We start from the raw sequence: 18331 nt of genomic DNA on the forward strand, positions 1-18331 counted from the left end.
GGTCTCTTACGATGCTGGTGTTGGGTAGGTTTGTTGTTTGGCCGAATTTACCCCACAGAGAATTTAAAAACAGTTTAGCAATTTGGCATTTAGCTGGGTTCGACCTGATCTCGAGTTGGCGTAAACGCACGCCTTCTTTTTGGTAAAAATCGTTAACGTACTTATTTTGTTTTTGTTCGTCTGTTCACCAGCTGGGATACCCTGAAGACTCTTGTTTCTGACGGAGGTGTAATTTTATATACTCTGAAAAGAGTTTGTCAGATTTGTCACTGAAATGCCAGATTTCATAGATTTTAGCCACTGTATACCCCTTTGCTATGGCCACATTCAATTCCACCGTGCACCATGTCCCCAGGATAGCTCTCTCCTCATCAGTATGGGTGCACGTCTCCCGCTGCTCGGTTTCCGCACATGTTTGGCATAGCGGGAACATAAGCTTGCCACCCACTCTGACAGGTAACAATGGGAAAAAGAGGCCTTGCGGAGGGTACACCTTAACTTTTGCAATTCCAAAATAATTTGCAAGGGGTCCAAAGTTGTCGTAAACTATATCAGGGTGTCCAATAGGGTATTCTTTGGTTTTGTTTACGAAAGGGTACAGGCTGGTAAAATCATAATAGTGGATTTCTTCTCGGGGTTAGGCTTGTAATATAGGCAGATAGCGTTTGTCCTCCCCCCGAAAAGAGCATCCCTAGGCCTGAGAGGCTGGGGTAACTGGGCTCGGTTTAAAAAGCCTGCAAGCTCCCTGTCTGTTTCTTTCATCACCTCCCACTCGTGCTCCCAGAGAGTCCTCACTACAAAACCAAGTCGTTTTGGATAGTCAGTCTTAAGCTGCGTCTTGTAATAAAGAAACCCAAAAGTTGTCCCTGTCATAGGGTTTTGTGCTTTTTCACAATAACAGGTGACACAGCCATGGAAAAAACACCCGTTAAATTCAAAGGCCGTGCGTACCCCGTCAACATTGGCATAACCGTCTAAAAAGTAGGGGCCTACCTGTAGTTCCCCACCCTGTAAAGCATGCCGTATTTGTATATTTTCTTTGTAAGAGGTATACAGCAGCCACTGAATAGATGGGGTCGACTATCTCTTTTTCTGCCGGTGGTAATTGTCTGGAGGGAGAAGAGCTACCGTGTTAGGCTCCAAAAACATAAACCTGTACATCGCCATGCAGACGGAGGCCAGCATGATGTACTGGAAAGGATCGATATACAGGTTTATCTCAGTGAATTTACCAGAGCCTCTCTCTGCTACATCCCCCATCTCTGTCATGTTCATAATCTCTTTTCTATATAGAATACAAGCCTGTCTCAAAATTTTAACATCCTGTTGACAGTAATACGCGAGCTCTTTCTGCAAGTCAAACGTCTCAGAGCTGTGGTCCCGATACCAGTCGAGAAACTCTGCTTTTTCCCTGGGCATCATACTGTCTACACCATAGTGTCCCACACCGGGCATAGGCCCCACGTAATTTTGGTTTTCTAAAGTGTTAAAAAAATGTGGAAAATACCCTTTGCACCCTTCAAACCCCATTGCCTACGGTAGCTTGCTAAGCTTCATGGGCAAGAAGAGTCTATAAATCGAATGTTCAGGGCCTTAACTTTCACACACATTAGTTTACTACCCCGAGTGATCAGTTCTAGGCACATCTTTTCCTTCAGTAGCTGTCTCACGACAAAGTACGCATCGTAACCTTTGGAATTGTGCGCTATGAATGTGTAGTCACGGAACTCTTTGCCAATAAAGATCTTAACGAACATAGAAAGACACTCGCTACCCTTAAATTCCCAGGATTTTTCTGGCTTTAGGGCCATAGCAAAAATGTAATTGGGAGTGTGCAACCCCGTCTCCTGTGTGCATTCGAAATCATAAAAAATATACTTTTCTGAGGCTTCGGGCTTTCTAAGGCTGTCCATAAAACAGAAATGATTGTCAATGTTGCCAACAAGCAAGCCCTTACACTGCTTACAGCGTCGCCCTTTACAGCGGTGCCGCTTGTCCACGTAAGACTGACACACATCACACAAAGTTTTAGACAGGCATTCGACTTGTTTTTTCGATGTGCAGTCTATGTGTCTGACTAAGCACTCTGTGGATCGACAAAATAGTCTACAGCTCGGACACCGCAGCGGCACGCGCATGCTGTCTGAGCACGTTCCGCTCAAGCAGAGGCAGCAACAATACCTGCAAGAGTGGTCATGACTGTACACTGTGTGGCAAAACTCACAATAATTTTTCGTTCCGAACAACTTTTTCACATCCAGAACCCCATAGTAATGGTCATCTCCGCCAAGCGCCAAGCACCTGGCGGGAGTGCCCCCTTGTCGCGACCCACGAGCTAGAGTAACCACCCAAATATGGGTAGAAGGGGTGCCGCGACAGGCTTTAGTGGACTCAGGGTGCGGACTGACAATGGTCCGCCCCGAGTTAGTCCCGAGCCCGGAACCGACTGGTTCCACAATTCGGGTGCGGTGCATCCACGGGGACGTTCGACCCTACCCCATAGCGTGGGTGAGGCTACAGTGCCAGGGGGAGGAAGGAATCTGTCAAGTGACCCTGGCACTGGAAGTGGATCTTCCGCGCGGGGTCCGGGGCTGCGGACCCTGCCTCCGTTAGTGCGGGGGTAAGTCCCCCCGTCACACCCCTCCCCTGGGGTCTCTTTCGCCTCTTCCCTTGTTTCCTCTCTCCCGGCTGCCCTAGATAAAAAGTCCACGTTGGTATGTTCTCGCCCTGCCCGGTGTTCTATTTTAAACGAGTACTGCTGTAAAAACAAATACCACCTCATTATCCGGGGATTAGCCTCCTTCATATTATGCATCCATGTTAGCGGTGCATGGTCTGTCACTAGCGCTGCAGAGTCTTTTCCGTCCCTAAGTGGCCCGCCCAGGGGTTGGCGTGGGCCGCCTCCAGTACCTGCCATCGCCTTCGGGCTGGGACCAGGAGCTGCCGCACCCCCTCTTTTTGCCCGGGCTGGGAGACTACCCGGTACAAGCGCTCACCCCTTACCTCGAACTGAGGTCCTTGGGCCCCCTGGCCGTCGGAGTCCTCTTCGGTTCCCGCTTGGTCCCAGGCATGCCTCAAGGAGTCGTCCTCCCTCTGGTCCCTTACGAAATCTGCATCGGCCTCCGGAACCGCCCGTCCGCCTCTGACATTCGTCACGTCTCCGGCCTGGGCTTCCCACTCAGGTTCCTCTTCCCTGTGGCACGGCCGTCTGCCTCCCGGCGCGCCCGGGCAGGCCCTCCCCCAGTCTTGAATTAGCCCGGGTAGTCCTGGCCAGTCCCGCCCCAACACTACAGGGTAGGCCAAATTGGGGGCCACCGCCACTCGGCAGGTCTGCTGTCTTCCTCCCGCGGTAATTTGGACCGCCTGCGTCGGGTAGTGCCTCGCGTCCCCGTGGATGCACTGCATTGCCACGGTGGGGCCCGGGGCCCCTTCACGAGGGACCAGCTCTTTCCGGACTAGCGTTTGATTACACCCCGTGTCTACTAGGGCCCCGATCATGAACGGTGATCTTGCTGTCATCCCGGCGCCTCGCCCGCTGGTCTGCCCCCGACGCTCTCCCATAGGAGCAGTCCATAAAGGGGCAGTCCCTCCTGAAGTGCCCCTCCTGGCCACATTCAAAGCAGGCTCCTTTGGCTGCGGTCTCGGGGCCCCATCAATTTGCATGTACAACAAATGGGCAAATATAGTGCCCATCTATAAAAAGGGAAATAAGAACAACCCAGGAAACTACAGACCAGTTAGTTTAACTTCTGTGCCTGGGAAGATAATGGAGCAAGTAATTAAGGAAATCGTCTGTAAACACTTGGAAAGTGGCAAGGTGATAGGGAACAGCCAGCCTGGATTTGTAAAGAACAAATCATGTCAAACCAATCTGATAGTTTTCTTTGATAGGATAACGAGTCTTGTGGATAAGGGAGAAGCGGTGGATGTGGTATACCTAGACTTTAGTAAGGCATTTGATACAGTCTCGCATGATATTCTTATCAATAAACCAGGTAAATACAACTTTGATGGGGCTACTATAAGGTGGGTGCATAACTGGCTGGATAACCATACTCAGAGAGTAGTTATTAATGGTTCACAATCCTGCTGGAAAGGCATAACAAGTGGGGTTCCACAGGGGTCTGTTTTGGGACCGGCTTCGTTCAATATCTTCATCAACGATTTAGATATTGGTATAGAAAGTACACTTATTAACTTTGCAGATGATACCAAGCTGGGAGGGGTTGCGACTAATCTGTAGGATAGGGTCATAATTCAAAATGACTTGGACAAATTGGAGAAATGGTCTGAGGTAAATAGGATGAAGTTTAAGACAAATGCCAAGTTCTCCACTTAGGAAGGAACAATCAGTTTCATACATACAAAATGGGAAGCGACTGTCTGGGAAGGAGTACGGCAGAAAGAGATCTAGGGGTTATAGTGGACCACAAATTGAATATGAGTCAGCAGTGTGATGCCTTTGCAAAGAAAGCAAACATGATTCTGGGATGCATTAACAGGGGTGTTGTGAGCAAGACATGAGAAGTCATTCTTCCGCTCTACTCTGCGCTGGTTAGGCCTCAATTGGAGTATTGTGTTCAGTTCTGAGCACCGCATTTCAAGAAAGATGTGGAGAAATTGGAGAGGGTCCCGAGAAGAGCAACGAGAATGATGAAAGGTCTAGAGAACATGACCTATGAGGGAAGGCTGAAGGAATTAGGTTTGTTTAGTTTAGAAAAGAGAAGATCGAGGGGGAACATGATAGCAGTTTTCAGATATCTAAAAGGGTGCCATAAGGAGGAGGGAGAAAACTTGTTCATCTTGGCCTATGCGGATAAAACAAGAAGCAATGGGCTTAAACTGCAGCAAGGGAGATTTAGATTGGACATTAGGAAAAAGTTCCTAATTGTCAGGGTAGTCAAACACTGGAATAAATTGCCCAGGGAGGTTGTGGAATCTCCATCTGTGGAGATATTTAAGAGTAGGTTAGATAAATGTCTATCAGGGATGGTCTAGACAGTATTTGATCCTGCCATGAGGGCAGGGGATTGGACTCGATGAACTCTCAAGGTCCCTTCCAGTCCTAGTATTCTATGATTCTATGATTGTTTTATGCTTTTGTGATGTCTTTCCACACTTGGAGTGAGCTATGGGAGTGAGGCATTCATGGGTAATCAGTAACATGCTTTTCATAGGTATATGCTATGAATGCCATGTAAAAAACAGATTCCAGACAGTTGCATGAACATGCCCATGCATGTGCGCGCGCAAGTCCATCCATCCATCCATCCAGGGGGAAAATATGTGAGCGGGACATCAAGCTGAGAAACCAGTCTTGGCACCTTGTGTGTTTACCTCAACCTATATTTGTGTGCATGCATCTCTTTGCATATTTTTATATTTTGTGAAAAGATGTCATGTACATCATAGAATATAAACTGGAAATTTACATCCTGTTTGTCCCATACAATGTTGTGCTAACTGTGCAACCTAAGATCTAACCTGATATTATTAGTGTAGAATAGAGATGTGGTAGCTAGAAAGATTACAGAGAAAATTTTAATTGCAACTGCCTTGCCAGATATGAGCCCAATTAGCAATTTGCTGATGAATACATTGTTTTCCTATACAGCTCTTCGGCCTCCTTTCTTAAAAGTACTGGAGCCGACTATCATTGCAATCTTTCCTGTTTTTGATCTGTCCACAGGTGGTTAGTAAGTACTTTCCCTCTGAACAAGCCACAGATTTTATTGAGGCCATACTGGATGGTATGCTGTCTGCTAGCCCCTCCTGTGCCACAGCAACTGGTCTGTGGATGAAGATCATCCTGAAGGAGTGTGGAGGTGCCATGCTGGATGAGGTAAAATAGAAGCTGGAGAGATTTTTCTGGCTAACCTGCAGGCTTTCAGGTCTTTGCCATCATTTGCAGTGAACACAAGTCTTGCTGTTTCTCCCTCTGGGATTGGAAGGTAATTCCATCTGTGTTCCTATCCTGAGTCAGGCAAAGGGGGAATCAACAGCAGAAGACAGAGATAATCTAACGGTACATCTGCACTAGCTCGTTAGTTCGAGCTAGGTAGGGTAATGAGGGCAAGCGGAGTTGCAAATGAAGCCCGAGATTTAAATATCCCGGGCTTCATTTGCATGTTCCCTGGTGCCACCATTTTTAAATCCCCCTTACTCCAAACTCCGTGCCCGCGGCTACATGCGGCATGGACTAGGTAGTTCAAATTAAAGATCCTAATTCGAACTACCGTTACTCCTCATGGAATTAGGATCTTTAATTAGAACTACCTACTCCGTGCCCCGTGTAGCTGCGGGCACGGAGTTCGGATTAAGGGGGATTTTAAAATGGCAGCACCCGGGAACATGCAAATGAAGCCTGGGATATTTAAATCCTGGGCTTCATTTGCAACTCTGCTTGCCCTCATTACTCTACCTAGCTCGAACTAACGAGCTAGTGTAGCCGTACCCCAAGGGAAAAGGAAGATGCTTGATTATATGTCTATCTTGTTGTCACAGTTTCCAGCCATGAAAGGCTTGGAAAAATTAGACTCCGAGTAAAATGCAAAAAGAGAATATCTGGCCCCAATAGACAAGCTAAGTGAACTACATCTTAGGGCCTCAGATAATGAGGGGTCTCTAAAAATAACCCAAAATTACTAGTTTTTACTTGCCTCTTTGCCTATGAACTGATAGATAGATAGATAGATAACTTGATTATTTCTATTTTCATTGTCCTTTCTGTTAGAATAATACATTTTTTTTGGAAATGCAATGAGGCCTCTTTAACTTGACATAGCTTAGGGCCTCAGCATGTCTTAACCCGGTGTTGCAGCCAGGTATGGGCAGAGATATGTATAATTTTTGTGGGTTAAATCTATGCAGCCATGTCTAAATACTTGTTTTTTGAAGGGAGGATTTTCTACAAGAACAGCAAATTGCTAAACGACTAAATAAACGTTTTGGTTCTGCAGAATGAATGGAGAGAATGGAAAAGGGACATTTTTTCTGGTTTTATTCTGTCCAGGTGCCAGATATCCTGAGTACAATATATATTCATATGCCTACCATCAAGCAGGGTAGCTTGAGGCAGTTCCTGGTGGAGGCAGTGTCCATTCTAGCTCACCATCACCTAGAGGCAGTGATCTTCAGCCTCCTCATCAAACGTCTGCCGATGGACAGGTATATACTGCTCCTTACAGTGTTCATTTTGGTAACCATGGATCCCACGGCTTCACTGGAAGATGTAAGGCTTCATTTAAGCCACAGACAGTTTGAGATAATTCCTAAAGCTTAATAGCTTGGGTCTTAATAGCTTGGGCTGTTAGTTCGAATTAACTTTGTAGTGTAGACATACCCATACTTTTAACGCAAGAGTTTTTGCGTTAGAATATTTGCGCAAGAGAGCGTCTACACTGGCATGTGCTGTTGTGCTAAGAGGCGCTTTTCTGCAAAATCATCCGTGCCAGTGTAGACGCTCTCTTGCGCAAGAAAGCTCCGATGGCCATTTTAGCCATTGGGCTTTCTTGCACAAGAAATTAATGTGGCCTGTCTACACTGGCCTCTTGCGCAAGAACAGTTGCACAGGAGGGCTTTTTCCTGAGCGGGAGCATCATAGTTTTTGCGCAAGAAGCACTGATTTTAGACATTAGAATGTCAGTGTTCTTGTGCAAGAACTCCCCGCCAGTGTAGACTGGCAGCTGCTTTTGCGCAAAATCATGCCAATGTAGATGTAGCCATAGAATTTGCATTACTAGACCTTTTCTGACAATTCCTAGGGCTAATACTGACCAACAGCTCCTGATTTTGGTCTAGCTCAGCAAATCTTCTAAATGAATCTAGTGTCCTAATACTATAAAATAAGCAACATACAAATACATTAACATCTATCTTAGATTCTCATTAATGTAGAATAATAGATTCATAGAACATTCGAACTGGAAGGGATCTTGAGAGGTCTTCGAGTCCAATCCCCAGCCATCACGGCAGGACCAAGCACAGTCTAGATCATCCCTGACAGGTGTTTGTCTAACCTGCTCTTAAATATTTCTAGTGATGCAGATTCCACAATCTCCTGAGGCAATTTATTGCAGGGTTTAACCACCCTGACAGGCAGGACGTTTTTCCTGCTGTCCAACCTAAACTTCCCTTGATGTAATTTAAGCTCATTGCTTCTTATCCTATCCTTAGAGGCCAAGGAGAACAATTTTTCTCCATCTTCCTTAAAACATCCTTTTAGAAACTTGTATTATCTGAGTACTTCAAAATGATAATGTAGTATCTGAGTGCCTCAAAACTCTTTAAAAGTATGTATCCCTACAATACCCCTGTGAGGCAGGGAAACACTATTAGTCCCATTTTGCAAACAGGAAACTGATGCACAGAAGGCCCAAGTGACTTGCCCAACATCATCTAGGAAGTCTTTGAGGGTGCAGGAAATTGAACTGGAACCTCCTAAGTCCTAGGCTGCTAACTACTGGAGCATCCTCCCTCTCCACAGCCTTGCTATAACGTCTGTGTCATATTTCACATTTACGCTAAATCGCTATTTTAGAGGCTCATCTGGTGGTTCTAGGAATCTGTTTGTGCCCCAAAATCTTTCTACACCCCACCTAGGAAAGGAGTCACAAACGTGGGTTTTCAAGGTCTGCCTAGAGAGGCCTCATGAAAGCTGCCAATCAGAGCCCAGCTGGCTCAGATATATGGAGCTACAGGGCTTTATTAGGTCAGTTCCTTTCAGGAAGTGGAGGGCCAAGAAAAGATGCTATTCTCTGGCCAAACCAATTCACAGGGGTTTATTTCAGGCAGCATTTTCTGAAGCTGAATTTGCAGAGAGAGAGTCCTTACGAGCCTTAAACATATAATTAGAGGGAGAAACTGAAAGTGGCCCCATAGGAAGAACCCAAGGAAAAAGTAGCAATAAACTGAAATGAAGCAATGACTCGCTGCTATTTCTAGGTTGGAACCAAGAGTAGTGGGCAGGCCCAGGTTCCCCAGTGGCATAAACCCGATGAAGGGGACAAGGCTTATGGAGAGGTTGAACAAAGAACAGAATATAAAGGGTCCAGAGTTGGGGCTGAAGACCCTAGTGAGGGCAACAGGACCTAAAAGGCATTTGTTTGGACTTTGGAACTTGGCCAGAGGGTTGAGCCATGGAAGACTCACTAAGATCAACTGGCAGGATGCACCTGGGAGAGAAAAGGACTGTGGTATCAAATGCAGTCACTGAGAGGCTTTCAAGGGATGAGCAATCACCCATTATAGTGCCTAAAAGGAAAAATCCATGTTTTTAACACAGTACTCATTCATATAGAATAATAAATTACAGTGTATTATGTGTCTCCTCAAATTATATTCGCTATCTTAATGAACATATTAGAGCTAATGGACATGTTGATTTTATTTCAGCTAATGACTGATCCCATACTCAGGGAGAAGAAGATCCTTAAGTCTGTCTTATATATCTTAGCAGAAAGGTCACGGGACAATAACAGCATTGTCCGTCAAATGGCTGTAAGAGGCCTAGGCAATTTAGTCTATGGGGCACCTGAGAAGGTAAGATAGAATACTGAATACAATGCAGCATAACTAGAGAAACTAAAGGAAACAATTGCTCAGGATTTACAGAGGCCATGCACAATGCACTAGGCCAACTTCTGCTCTCTCATACCCCTGTAACCTCTTTGCAGTCAATACACAGCAGGTTTGTTCCCTTGGTAAGCTGGGCATAAGGAAACAATATGTACTTAATATGTCATATGTAAATGTATACTCCTAGGAATGAAGAGTGTAGGCTTTATTTCCAAGATGAGAGATTCTATGAAGCTAAACTAATTCAGACTGCTAGTAAGGCATACATTTTAATGGTAATTTTAATCATTGGAACCATTTACCAAGGGTTGTGGTGGGGTCTCTATCAGTAGCAACTTTAAAAACAAGATGGGCTGTTTTTCTAAAAGAGGTGCTCTAGTCAAACAGACATTATTTTGGGGAGGTTCTGTGTTGTGAAGGAGGTCAGACTGAATGATCACAATGGTCCCTTTTGGCCTTCAAATCTAAGTAATTAGAAATCTAATAGGATTACATAGGTGTAATATGGCACAGAGTTTGGCTTATTGTAGCTAGTACCTGATGTAAAATATAGCTATAGGTCACTGGGGGGCAGATGAAATTCCCACTGCTTCATAATTGCTAAAAAAACATATTAGAAATGTGGTTAGTGGAAAGTGTTTTTTAATGTCATACGTCTGAACAGGTGAAAAAGTACAAGAAGTTTCTTCTGGAGGCACTGATCAGGACTTTAGAAGACACTTTCAGTTCTGAAGTCATTGTCGAAATCATGAAGGCACTGGCCAACGTTCTGACCGAGCTGAAAGGGAAGGACATAGGTTCTTCCTTCAGAGACCTCACCACACAGATCCGGAAGTACTTCGATAATGTACGTGAACAGAAGCCTTCAACCCCAGTTCAGCTGACATTGATGAGGCTCCATTTACAATGCATGATGTGTCCTCACTGGGCATTGTTCATGTCAGAATGAAGTGATTTTAGGCCTTAGGGAAGAGATGTGTTTTATGGAGGAGCAGAGAATTAAGAAAATGAGGATGCCATCCCTGCTCCTTCAGTCTCACCCTTCTGTTCATCTTTATTTCCAATGAGAATGGCAAAGGAAGTATGAATACTAGATTAGGTAGCTGCATAACAAGGAAAATGGGCATACAGGGTGTAATAGACTGTTTTGGGCCTGCTCCATACGATTTTTATGTCAGATGGTTGAAATTATTCCATTTTGCAGAGAAGTTTGAGATTTCAAATTTTGGTTTTGTTCCTATTTGGGGGACACACCCCCCAGCCCAAATTTCAAAACTCTTTGTGAAACAGTCATACTATTCTCAACCCAGCTCTACTGGGAGCCTTGCCTGAGGGCAGTCTACTGGCAGACTATGCTGGAGACAGGGAACCTGAAAACACTGGGAATTAGAGGTGCCAGGGTGCACATTTCCTGGCTCCTTGTCAGCCTGCCAGACAGGCTGTTCTGAAGGTGAGGGCCAGGAAGCCAAAGATCCCAGTCAGCCTGCTAGATGGGTCACCAAGAAGCTGACCAAGTACCCCTACTTGGCTTCTGGAAGAATTTCTGGAAGAATTTCTGGAAGAATTTTGATGAATCAACACAATTGGCCCAAACTTGATTAATTCCAGTTCTTCTAAACTTCTGTAGTTGGAATCACTCTACTCTAATGTAGAAGAGACAGCTGTGCTAGATACATGATGTGGTTATCTCTTCGTTACCAACCTGTGTGGCTTTCTTGGCTATAGGAGGACAACACTCTTCGTGCATTGGCCTTTGTCCTGTTTGGTATCCTGGCCGGCTCTGCAAAGGGAAAATGGAAGGACTATTTTGCCAAGCAGGTTAGACAGAGCTGGGTCACGCTTCTGCTGCACCTGCAAGATCCAAGCCTTGAGGTTTCAATGGTAAGAATGACAGTGACTTAATTACTAAGCAAAAAGAATCTTCCTCCTGATGCTATTCCTTCCCGCAGTGGAGACCTAAATTCTTCCCTCAGTTCATTGCCCTCCTTTTGAGTCAATCCCAGACAGGCTGGTCCTTAGCAGCCAGGGTTGTCTCACTGGAGTTCAGGATAGGTCATGGGTCTGATCCCAAGAGTTCATTCCTGCCTATCTCTGCACCCCACATTCCTGCCTCCCCACAACAGAGGAAAGACCACAGCTATGCCTAGTGAAGCAGCTTTCATAGCTACATCTGTTCTGAAAAAACATTGCTGCTATCTCCAGTTTTCAGTATTATAAAATCATAGAACCATAGGTTTGGAGGAGACCTCAGGAGGTCACTGAGTCCAACCTCCTGCCCAAAACAGGACCAGCCTCAACTAAACAATCCCAGCCAGGGCTTTGTCAAGCTAGGACTTGAAAACTCTACATTTAGAGGTTCCGTTGCCTCCCTAGGTAACCCATTCCAGTGCTTCACCACCTTCCTAGTAAAATAGTTTTTCCGAATATCCAACCTAGACCTCCCCCACTGTTACTTGAGACCATTGTTCCTCATTCAGTCATCTAGTACCACTGAGAACAGCCTCTCTCCATCCTCTTTGAAATCCCCCTTCAGGTAGTTAAAGCCTTCTATCAAAGCTCCCCTCACTCTTCTCTTCTGAAGACTAAATAATCCCAAATCCCTCAGCCTCTCCTTGTAAATCATGTGTTCCAGCCTCCTAATCATTTTTGTTGCCCTCCGTTGGACTTTCTCCAATGTATCAACATTTTTTAAGTAATGGGGTGCCCAGAATTGGATGCAATACTCCAGAAGTAGAATCCCTTTCCCCCTATTAAAGTCATGCTGGCATATTTTTTGTCTATTACTTCAGGGGAATCCCTTTTATTCTTGGGGTAGATGTCAAGGACATGAGTTCCATTTGAATGAGCACAATACATGTTATGGAACAATTCAATGGTGCAACCCTCTTTTTCAGGAGTGCAGAGCTACATTTCATCTCTGTGCCCCATTTTTGGGACGGAAGAGGCTCCAAACTTTACTTAATGAGCATCTTAGTTGGACAACCGAGCTGAACCCTGAGGAGCTCCAGATGGATATCTGCAGACACCTTGTGAGTGAGCTTACAATGGCCATCCTGGGTCAGAACAAAGGTTCATCTATCCCAGTAGCCTGTCTGCCGACAGCGGCCAACCCTAGGGACCCTGGAGGGGATGGACCGAAGACAGTGACCAAGCCATTTGTCTCGTGCCATCCCTCTCCAGCCTTCCACAAACCTTGGGCAGGGACACCACTCCTACCCCCTGGCTAATATCACTCCATGGACCCAACCTCCATGGCTTGATCTCACTTCCCTTTAAACTCTGTTCTAGATCTAGCCTTTACAGACTCCTGCAGCAAGGAGTTCCACAGGTTGACTCTTTGCTTTGTGAAGAACAACTTTCTGTTACTAGTATAAAGCCTGTTACCCATTCCTTTCCTTTGGTGTCCTCTAGTCCTTCTTTATGGGAACTAATGAAGAACTTTTCTGTATGCACCCTCTCCACCCAACTCCTGCTTTTAGAGACCTCTATCCTGTCCCCCCTCCGTCTCCTCTTTTCTAAGCTGAAAAGTCTCAGTCTCTTTAGCCTCTCTTCATATGGGACCTGTTCCCAACCTCTGATCATTTTAGTTGCCCTCTCCTCTGCCACCCTCTCTCTTCCCCTCTCCCACCTCCTTTTCCCAGTCTCCCCCAGTTTTGTTCAATAAAGACAGATTCCATTTTTGAACACAATTGTCCTTATTTTATACATCAAGAAGAGGGGCTAGGGAAGGGTAAGTGGAAGGAGGTGAGGGAGGAATGGGGTACGCGCCCCCGATGGGGAGGACAGGGCTGGCTCTGCAGTCTTTTGTGCTGGGAACTTTCCTGCAGCCCCCTAGTTGCCCCCTCTCCCCAGATGGCAGCCTGCGGCAAGTGCAGCCGGTCTGATGACCGAGTGCTGTGATGTGCCCAGTGTGGGTACTCCGGGCACTCCAAGCCAGGACTGCTTTGCAAGCGGGGCACCCCTGAGAACTGTCTGTCCGGGGTGGGGGTTGGGACCCTTTAAGCACAGCCCTCGGCTAGCCTGAGACAGTATCTCCATGCTCTAAGTCCTCCTCTGATGCCCTGCCGGCACTGCTTCTGGCCATCCTTAAGCCTGGTTCAGGGTCCACTTAATGTGGACATGCTAGTTCGAATTAGCAAAACGCTAATTCAAACTAGTTTTTTAGTCTAGATCCGTTAGTTCGAATTAAAGTTGTAGTGTAGACGTACCCTATTAGAGTGGGATACAGGACTGAGGGTGAGAGGAATGTAAATCTGCCATAGATTCCCACTTTCCCCACTTCTACACAGCCTCCTGTCCTTTCTTTTATTTACTTGTTTAAATTAAAAAAAAAGTCTGAGTGAGTCCAATAACTGACAGCAGTGGCAAGAGGAACACAGACTGTTTACTTGTGGTTCGTAAAGGCATGTGTTGGCAGTCAAAGGGCATTTCTAGCCAGAGAGAGCTCATGTGTCCCAGATTTTCTCTAGGCCAAGGAGAAGGCTGAGCTACTGGAGAACTTTTACAAAACCACCATCACATACTTCTGCAGCAGCTGGGAAGAGATCCGGGCAGTTGCAACCAAGTTAGCTGGTGAGAGAAAGTGTGCCGTGTCCCTTTTGGTATTCCCTTTGAGGTAGACAGAAAAAGTCCCTGTGTGCAGCACTGAGCTACTATTAATCTCTCCGTGCTGTGACTTCTCATGCATAAATGGAGATGTTAATGTTCTCCTACTTCTCCAGTGTGGTGTTAGGAGGAATTTGTAATTTGCAATAGAATGCTTTGAGATGGCGCAGTCATTTAGTAGCAGAGGCTGGCACACTGTCACGTAGGGTATGTTTATTTTTTCTCTTATTCTCTTCAGTGTGGATGCTAAACTTTTCTAGTATTTTCTTGCCTACAGCTCACCTTAGACCCACAATAGAAGCCAAAGGGCCAATGTTATCACCTTGCACTTAACAAGAGAAGGTTTTTTATTGATGTTTATTTTACACTGCTTATTTAGGCATCATCGTGGATCATACGGACACCAAGAATATGAAATGGCTGGACATGGAACATCTGTTGACCTGTAAGTAACAAATACAGGTGAAATCCTATTCATTAGTGAGTTATAAAGAAATTTAGCTGACAAGCAAGCAGTAACTGATACCACAGGTGTGAAGTGCATCAGCCACACATCAAAGGACAGAGTCAGCTTTAGTCTGCTCTGAAAGAGGTACGTCTACACTACAGCGTTAATTCAAGTTAACTTAATTCGAAATAGTTAATTTGAATTAAGCTAATTCGAATTAACGCATCTATACACAAAACCTATTTCAAAATAGCATTTTGTTATTTTGAAATAGCGCGTCCACACTGAGTGGACCCTGAACCGAAGTTAAGGCTGGCCGGAACCAGTGCTGGCAGGGCATCAGGTTAGGACTTAGTGTGTGGGGCTGCTGCCTGAGGCTAACTGAGCTCCGTGCTTAACGGGACCCTACCCCCACCCCGAACAGACAGTTCTCAGGGTTCCCCGCTCGCTTATCTACCCCGATGAGGGACAGCAAAGCAGTCCTGTCTTGGAGTGCCCTGAGTGCCTGCACTCGGGACACCACAGCACTCGGCCACATGGAGCCAGAGCTGCCCATGGGCACACCGGTGCGTCTCGTAGGGTTGTTGCCATCATCCCAGCTGCACTTGCTGCAGGCTACCGTCCGGGGAGTCCATCTGGGGGGCTGTCAGGATCCAGGAGGCCCTGCAGGAGAGTGTCCACCCCGAGGAGCCCTCAGAGCCACCCCGGTCCTCCCCTCCGGGGGCTCGTGCCCCATTCCTCTCTCACGTCCATCCACTTACTCCTCCCTAGCCTCCCTTCCTGATGTCAAATAAAAGACATGTATGTTCAAAAATAGAAACTGGGTTTATTGAACAACAGGGTGAACCTCTGGGGAGACTGGGAAAAGGAGGTGGGAGAGAGGAATAGAGTGGGTGGGAGAGGGGAGGGTGAAACCTGGGAGGAGGAAGTTGGAAGGGAGAAGCAAAGGGAAGAAGGGGGAAGGGAAGATCAGGGCTCAAGGTTGGGGGTCTCACCGCACCAACTTGATTGTCATGCAAACCTGCTCCTGGGTTCGCATGTGGCCTTTGGTGGCCAGGCTGGCAGCTATCCTGCCATTGATGGCCGTGTTCCTCTGTCTAGTGCGGAGATCATGGATGCTGGGGCATCCCTCCCAAACCTGAATAAGGTCCATGATCTCCACCCTGGACCAGGAAGGCACCCGCCTTCTCCAGCCCCTGTCAGGCTCCTGGGTGCTCGCAGACTGCTCCTGAGGAGCAGTGGAGGGCTGGCTGCCAGTGCCTTGCTGGCTCACGTTTTGTGGCTACTGGCTCAGGGGCCCCGGTGGCCACTGCTGGCTCTTGGCTGGTAGGCTTGGATCTGGCACAGGCCAGGGTGTATCCCTTTAATGGCTCTGGGGCCAGGGGGAGAGGAGAGTAAGTTTTCCTGGTTGTGCCCAGAGTGGCCACCAGGGCTCCCTGGGAAGGGCTGGAGGCCCCCTATTTTGAATTAATTGTCTACACAGCACTTAATTTGAAATAGCTATTTCAAATTTGGTGTTACTCCTCGTAGAATGAGGTTTACCAAATTTGAATTAAGCGCTCTGCTATTTCGAATTAATTTCGAAATAGCGGTTTGCATGTATAGATGCTATTAAAGTTAATTCAAAATAACAGCTGTTATTTTGAATTAACTTTGCGGTGTAGACGTACCTGGAGGAAACTGCAGCCAGTGTGATAGAAATCAGTGCATCTCCTGGCTATCCTGGCAATGCCTCTTCCCAACCTGTGTGATCCACTCTTTGGGCTCCATCGGCTCCCTGGGAGCCACTTTTTGCTACCCCAAACTCCACACCATCAGATTTATTTCTGTCAGGAGATGTAAAATAACTTAAAAGCAGAAGCTATTGAGTCAATGGAGCACCTTCCAATTGGATGAGTTTCTGGTAGGGTCAGGGTCTCCCCTCTCCCCCCTCCTCCATCTCAGTTTGGAGCTTGGAAGGATCCCAATGGAGGAACCTAAAGCTTTGTTTGTACAGAGAGCTTCTGTAGCTTGGTACTCACTGGTACTAAATCTCCAGCTACTGCAGGCATAGGTGACTATATGAAAAGTGAGTCATATTCTCTGTAATTCCAGCTCTCCAGGTACTACAGAATGACCCAAGTCCCATTGTCCAGCTGGTGGCAACTCAGGTCCTAAGAGACATCTGACTTGGATGAGTGCTTGGGGAATGAAGCACAGACAAATAGAACAAAGAGCTCCTGCTACTTTGAATGGGAACAAGAGAGGGGGAGAGAGCCAACTGTAATACTGGCCAGTATGAGCTGTTCTCATGCTGCTTGGATGCTGTAAGTGAGTAAAGAATTGAGCCCTGTAAAGCAGCCTTGGTTTATTTTAATACTCAAAGTATTTTTATTAGACTTCAGAACATGTAGTCATTGTAGTGGACATGCAGTCTCTGGACAGGCCCAGTGATAAGCATGTATATTTTACTGTTTCTGCAAAGGTCGTTACTATAGTAACATCTACTAGCCCAGATCCTCAAATATACTGGAGCTCTAGACTCTGTGATGTTCTAAATTATGCTGTCTTGTCACATCCATTGCTTCACTGGGGATTGCTGGAGCACAATGTGCTCTGTCTGTGCCAGCTTCTGTTTCCAGCTTGCACCTCATATACTTGGGCTACGTCTACACTGGCCCCTTTTCCGGAAGGGGCATGTAAATTTCACGAGTCGTCGTAGGGAAATCCGCGGGGGATTTAAATATCCCCCGCGGCATTTAAATAAAAATGTCCGCCGCTTTTTTCCGGCTTTTAAAAAAGCCGGAAAAGAGCGTCTAGACTGGCCCCGATCCTCCGGAAAAAGCGCCCTTTTCCGGAGGCTCTTATTCCTACTTTGAATAGGAGGAATAAGGGCCTCCGGAAAAGGGCGCTTTTTCCGGAGGATCGGGGCCAGTCTAGACACTCTTTTCCGGCTTTTTTAAAAGCCGGAAAAAAGCGGCGGACATTTTTATTTAAATGCCGCGGGGGATATTTAAATCCCCCGCGGATTTCCCTACGACGACTCGTGAAATTTACATGCCCCTTCCGGAAAAGGGACCAGTGTAGACGTAGCCTTGGGGTTGGAAGCTAGACATTGGTGGCATGCGGCCAGCTACAGTGACTGAACGCTATATATGCTAGCTCTTTATGGGGTAGGAGAGTAGTATAAAGGCCCTGCATCAATCAAACGTTAGTTCCGCCCCCTGACTCCGGAAGTCCCGCCCCTGGTGGGTAGTACTTCCGGGTCAAGAGGGACAGGTGACCGGAAATAAAAGGATGTCATGTGACCCCCGTTAGGCCCGTCCCCTGTCACCGGAAGTCCCGCCCTTAGGGGTAATACATCCGGTGTCAAGAGGGGCAGGTGACCGGAAGTAACGGGTGTTATGTGACCCCTCTAAGGACTCGCCCCGCCTCCCTCTACCAATCAGGAAGGGTTTTTCCCCTGTAGGACTGCCCTGCGAACCGCTTTGACCAATCGGGGGGCAGTTCCGGGACCAGATGACCCGCCCAGCAGTGGGTCGTGTGACCCCTCTAAGAACTCGCCCCGCCTCCCTCTACCAATCAGGAGGGGTTTTTTCCCTGATTGGTTCAAAACAGGGAACATAACTTCTCCTGTTGCAGTCCAGGCGCCATTCAAGAAAGTTTCTGTTGAAAAGGACAGTCTCCAAAATACCTAGGTTATTTATACCCTCCTAACCCATT

At 46.7% G+C, this 18331-nt stretch overlaps 1 long non-coding RNA gene across 1 annotated transcript; it reads left to right on the top strand.

The window, feature by feature from the left end:
* Nucleotides 1-13629: 13629 nt before the first annotated feature.
* On the top strand, nt 13630-17366 carry LOC142827150 (uncharacterized). The gene is made up of 3 exons (XR_012901609.2): nt 13630-14148; nt 14561-14626; nt 16724-17366. It is a non-coding gene; the product is annotated as an uncharacterized LOC142827150 (long non-coding RNA).
* Nucleotides 17367-18331: the final 965 nt, after the last annotated feature.

This window comes from Pelodiscus sinensis, chromosome 1, assembly GCF_052426305.1.
Source record: "Pelodiscus sinensis isolate ZL-2025 chromosome 1, ASM5242630v1, whole genome shotgun sequence".
Taxonomy (NCBI): domain Eukaryota; kingdom Metazoa; phylum Chordata; order Testudines; family Trionychidae; genus Pelodiscus; species Pelodiscus sinensis.